Genomic DNA, 6,602 nt, shown 5'->3' on the forward strand with positions numbered 1-6,602 from the left:
TTTCAAACAATTGCTCCAAGATGAGGATCCTGTAGCACAAATGAGGGCTGGTGGCACTGAGCAAAAAGAGAAGAGATTCTTCTCCTTCTACCCTATGATCGTTTATCAGTACTCATCTTGAACACCAAAACCTTCACTAATGTCCCTTAGAATGATCTAGCCCCAGACCTAGAATTCTGAAACAGGGCATGCCCAAAGACTGATTATTCATCTGTAGTTCAGATTTCTTTTTTGACATTCCTTAGGTCAAAGACTTCAATTTTGTCACCACATAACCATCTGCCATTTACAGGACCTCTCCCTCTCTTGCAGTGCAGGGAATGTGCTCAGACAGCAAACAGCTTCCCAATGCTTTTTTGGTTTTCACCCATGAGAAGGTGAGCAAGCTTTCTTTATTCAAATTCTTTCAAATTAATCAAACTAATTCTGTGCTATAACTCTCCTGTGAGACATGGGGCTTAGTCACACAAAGATGCATATAAAACTGAGACAGAGAGAGAAGGGTCACACCATTAACTGTGGGCCCTCATTTTGGCCAAGCTGCTTCAATTTACATAATATTATAATATTATAAGGAAGTCATGAATAAGATCACAGCTTTGCTACTTTGGTACCACATATGGCTGCCCAGAGATGGAAATAAAGCCTAATGTTTTAACTTGATGAAAGACAGTTGTCTGATGTCCTTCAATTCCCCTCTTCATTTACTACATGATTTTCACTTACCACGTAATTTTCATTTACTACATGAACCTGATTCATTCCTAAAACAAGTTCATCCTGTTAGTGAACAGAAAAATAGCCCATAGGAAAATGGTGCTTACTCCCATCTCTAAAAGCTGTCTTCACTTGTCTATGCAAAAGGAACAAAACAAGGTTATGCTTTTTAAGCATGTTGGTACTATTCACATGGGGAGAATTGACCATATTTTTCAAGCTGTGACATGGCCTGGGTTTACACTCAGCAGCAGAGCAGCTCCAGCCTCACAACTGCTGCTCATGGTTTGGGCTGTGTTGTTCATTGCTCATTCCTTGCAGCACCCGACTGATGACAAGGGATCCTCACCCCACCACAGCCCAGCCTTACAGGATGGTGGGAGTTTACAGCATGCATTGGGACCTCTGACTCATCCTGGGAGAAGTGATCTTTGTGTCAGATGTGTCCGCTTCCCCACTGATCTCCTAGAACTTCTCTGCTCCAGCAGAAGGTCCCAGTCTCCAAGCCAAGCACCTCGTATCCCTCCATGCCAAGTACCTCATATCCCTCTGGCAGACATAGCACAGGCCTAATCCCCATAGTAAATTCAGACTGAATTTCAGTGCTTGTTAAAGAAATGTTGGATGTATTATTTTTTTTAAGTGACAAAAGGAAGTCTTTTATTTGAACATTTAAAATTTGAGATTGGTTGAACTCTGGGAAAATCACAGCCCGAATAATTTAACAATATTTCAAGCAGCTTCAAACAAAATCTTACAGCAGGAGATGCTCTAAAGCTTTAAGGTAATGCCAAATAGCATTCCTCAGAAGCACATGTTAGAGTAGACCATCAGCCAAATTCAGAAGGAAAGGAAAGCACTTTTTCTGCTGTAATTCCTGTTCAGTGGAATATTTTTTTCAGTCCCAACCTACTGTCAAGCAGTCTTTCTGGTTGAAAATCTAGATGCATCCATTATCCCCTGACGTTTATTGTGACAGTGTGCTATTAAGATGAAAGAAAAGTTATTCATCTGGGAATCACTTGACAATATAAATGGTACTATTTTGAGCTTTTGTTGCCACTACAATTAATCAAGTGAGAGGCAATCAGTTTAGTGGTTTGCTTTCCTTTTTTTTTTGTTTTTTGCTTATTGTATAGTTCATTTAAGAAATCTGGCAACTTCCTTTGCTAAGTAGTGCTAGTTTTTGTATTCAGTCCCATTATAAAGCCAATTTTTATCAATTTAGCAAGAAGGATTCTGCAGTAGCTTTTAATAGTGTCACATGCTCAGGCTTAATGGACAAGACATAAAGTGAAGGAGGTAAAAAATGCTGCAAAGACTGATAAAGCCCCTTTTGTCCCATAGCTAGTTACACGTGCAGACACAGGCACATCCAGCCTGTTCCACCTGATGGCATTCCCACCCATTTCCCTTTGGTTTAGTTCTGTATATGTGCAGTGGGGCCCTGGTATTTGATGAGACACTTTCAGTGGAAGGGAGCATGAGCTGCTGGGGAATGATGTAAGAAGACATCTCTGTTTTGTTGAAATAAATGACAGATATATGAGAATATAAAAAAATTCTAATCTTTTACTTCATAATCTACAGTATTGGTAAGAATGCTGCTTACCTAGTGCAGGTAGATGTAACATGATATAATAGTCTCTAATGGATCATTTACAAACAACAAATAATTGGTATTGCCAACTTCTTCTTTTCTCACATCTAAAATAAAAGTCAGTGAACTTCTCTATGGCAAGGAAAAAACCTTCCAATCTGTAATCTGAAAAGAAAGAAAAATCAAATAGTACTGTGTGTCCAAAATGGAATAGAAGACATCCCATGTTCATTAAGACAGACAAGCACCTCAGTGAAGAAAAACAGTGAGAGAAAAAAGAGAAAATGCCATAAACTCTGGTTAGTTAGGCAATTTCCTTATAGCTTTAGCAACATGTAAGAAGTAAGAGACAAAAAGCTCAAGATTTTCAAAATTTTAATTAATCATTCAATCAATTTTCATCTTAAAAAGAGTCCATCTCTTCACTCTTTCACTCACCTGAACTTAAAAGGAATGTATATATCAGCCAATAGGAAAGTTAAATAAATAGATAAATAAATAAAATGGCATGTTATGTGATTCCCAAGTACACAGCAAGTGGTACTGGGGGTTATCAGAAAGAAACAGTGGCTTTATCTATGTGGTTTTATCTATTTGCTTGGGCACACCTTCCCTTTTTCTCTCATTTTGTGATTCTCTCTGAATTGCAAATTTTTTCCTGTAGATGGGGAACCTGGCAAAATTTTTTTATTCCATTAATGCAGAGCTCATTATTTCTGAATAAATAAGGTTTCTGTTATTGGAAGATAGAAAACCAGATTCATTTGTGTGAATCCATTTTGACTGGTGTATCTCACCTACAGTCAGTAGGATATACAGGTAAATCACTCATAGTCAGTAGAATTCATAAAAGGTCATTGATCAGACACTGTGGTCTCATAACATCATGAAGAAGGCAGGTTTTTATTATTCCTAAGTGATGCACTGAGACTCCAGACATCCACAGGGAGTCCTTGAGCACATTTCTTCCATAGGATGCCAAGGTACACACGCAGTGGAATGCCAGACCTCTTTTCATCTGGGGTTATTCACAAAGTGTGGTTGGTGATACACAATGCGAGGCTGACAAAGCTGGCAGTATCCTCTTAAAAAAGTCTGAGGTGAAAAAAAATGAAGCATTTTCACAGTTCAGAAAAGAAAAACTTCAAAAAGATTTCAGAAAGCATTATGTTGGCTGTGCTCCCAAGCACTTGAGAGCTAACTGCCAAAGTATTAAATCTCCAGTAAGAGAAAAATATCTGTTCATACACACACAAACACACACACACACACACACACACACACACACACACACACACACACACACACACACACCCCACATTCAATATGCATTTAAAGACCTATTCAAATAATATTAAATGATTCAAACTGGCACAAGCATGAAGCCTGCAGAGAATATAGCAATCCCTTCAGTAACTGTTGCCTTGTCCACAGAAACTTTGCCAGAATGAAATTCTATAAAAAATCCAAGCTCCAAGCACATCTCCTGCCTTACCACCACAGCACAGGAGGCATCTCTTCCAAAAAGACTTGCAGCTTTTTTCCAAATTCAGGGCACAATGTATCATGCAACACATTACCTCCCACAGTAATAGGGAGACTGCAAACACAGGTGATCATGTTTTTCAGCTATTATTAAAAATAATAATTCTGGAAACTTGCTGTGTGTTCATTTGTTAGTTAATATTTATTAGCTAAGTTTTTCCTGAAGGCAACTGTTGCTTTTACCACTGCCCTGTTTCCAGTACCATTCTACTATGACACTACTGACAAATCCCCTTTTCCCAAAAAAGAAATGAATACCATAAATTTCTGGCAAAGGAATACTGTCCAAAGGAACAGCCCTAAAGTTCTAAAGACACCATCAATTAGAAAATGGTTCTAATGGTTCTTCTCTTGGTAAACAAGAAGCTAAATAGCAAGTGTGACTGTAAATGTGGGAACTAATAAAATCAGTCTTTGGCAGCAACATGCAACAAGCCCAGGAGCTTTGCAAGTGGCCTTGTGGTCATGACCATAAACTTCACACCTCCTTAGTGTTTATTAAATGTCTCTCTTCTGAACCTAGGAGCAAGAAGTGGGGTGTAATGAAGGCAGGTGAGGCCTGGAACTGACACAGCAATATGTTTTTCTTCTGAATAAATATTTCATTAAAAGCTCCACGCCACTCAGCCACTTGTTATTCAGGATGAGATAGGGAGGAATTCTGTAATAAGTAGTTAAGTGTCTTGCAAATACATCACCACTTTTTTATATCACAGGACCCATCATAACTTAAAAAATCACATGAGAGGATAACTAAGCTAGAGAATTCTCCATGCCTCCAGGCCAAGTAGAGCACTGGCTGCTCCATTAAAATGTCTAATTGTGAAGCTTCATACATTTATCCAGAATCTAAAGGTGCATAGCCTTGTTTCCCCAGGTAAAACTGCTCAGAACTGTGCATCTTGCTTAATCTGAGGAAGATGAACATTCAGCACATTTGAAATTGTCCATATGGACTATTCCTCAGTACTAAGGAGCTACCACAATTTTGCATGAAGAAACCACAGGAGTGATTTATTTTAAGAGTGGTTTGGCTGCTAATCTGCATCTGTCTGTGCCTGATGAAAGCTGTAGATTGAAAGCTTTGAGTTTCCTTTATCATCTGTAGGGAAAGCCTTGTACCAAGCCCTGTATCTTCCCACTATGCCATGGTTTCCTTCCTCCACACTTTCAGTCAGAGCAAAGGCAGCATCTGATGTACCTCTCTCACCATCTGCAGCAGCAGTTTGCAATTTATACATTTATGATTGCACTGCTGGTGCTGAGGTGAGGGTGGCTGTATGGGTTTTGCAGAGGAAACTTTCCAGTAAAAACTATGAGACATGAGAAACTGCAGGATATTTATAATCTTTGTGTAAACACTTGGCAATTAGGATTTATAATGACACGATTGACAGGGTATTATCTAAAACACCTGTTGAGAACAAGATAAATGGCTAGCCTACACTGAAGAGGAGGGTATTGCAAAAATGAGAGAAGATGTTACTGCTTTTGGAGATTAGCTTAGAACTGCTGAAACACCCAGCTACTGTTCATTGTATTTCCAAATTGCTATGTGAACCTGATAGTGAGATACTGAGCCTAAAGGTTGCATAATAGTAGAAAGAAATAAACTTTCATTCTCTTTTTAGAGTAAAAAGTGAACTTTAAAATTTTTTATGTTGTTCGGATGAAATAATCCAGAAACCCTTTTGTCAAAAGAGAAAAAAACATTACCACTATATATTTTAATGCTAGAATAAGTGAAGGCAAGTGTGCTTTAATTATGTGCTGTAATTTGAACCACAATTAAATCATTCCGTTTTTAATTCAGCCACTCCACTATTTTGATTTAGATTAAAACAAGCAAAAAAACCCCTCAGGAAAACAACTGAAAACCCACAAAACAAAACAAAGAAAAAAGAAATTATCTTCTCTTAGATAGACAATTCTTCAAAGGAGGATGGACAAAGGCAGAGATCTCATTGGGTTGTTCATAAAGAACAATATCATTTAAATCCAAGCTGAAAAAAGAAGCTGTCAAAAGCTTTTGTCCTTCTGATGTCAGCTCTACAGACTGCAGTATTAATAAGCAAAGGTCACAGATCAAAGCATACAATTGCAGTGACGTTTGAACTGCCATTTTTATTAATGGTATCATTAATGGTATTCTTTGAAAGGCAATTCCAAGCATAGGCCCAGGAATAATTTAAGGCATGATTTTAAAAGCACAGGGTGGTTGTTGTTGTTTTTTTTTTTTTTTTTTAAATAAAAAGAAAGCCATTAGTTTTTGCACACATTCTGCTTTGATAAGACTACTTGGAGGAATCCATGGTCTGAGTTTGTCCAGACTTCTTCAGGATGTTTCTTCTGTGTTACCCCAAAGGACACTCTTTTCTGGAGTTTGGAAGCTGGCTTTTCAGAATCACACCTACATTCCAGTAAGGACAAAGGCTTTTGCAGGTAAGAAGGCAGCTCAGCATTACAGAGCTCTCTTTGCAGATGAGCCTCTCTGATGGGAGATTGAGACGTTGCTGTGGGTTTGATCTCATTCCTTCCCAGGTGCACAAAGTTTACCAGTAGCAGGGAATTTGCTTTCAGGGTAGCTGGTACTGCATGACCTTTCAAATTCCCTTCATGTGGAGCAGGTCAGAGATGTTCTGAGCACAGAGGCTGCAATCAGGCTGTTTGCAGAATACACCAAATGTGACAAGGACAATTCTTGGCAGCAGCAGGAAGGGGTGAGTCTTCTGCAGCTCCA

Source organism: Passer domesticus, chromosome 3, assembly GCF_036417665.1.
Source record: "Passer domesticus isolate bPasDom1 chromosome 3, bPasDom1.hap1, whole genome shotgun sequence".
Taxonomy (NCBI): Eukaryota; Metazoa; Chordata; class Aves; order Passeriformes; family Passeridae; genus Passer; species Passer domesticus.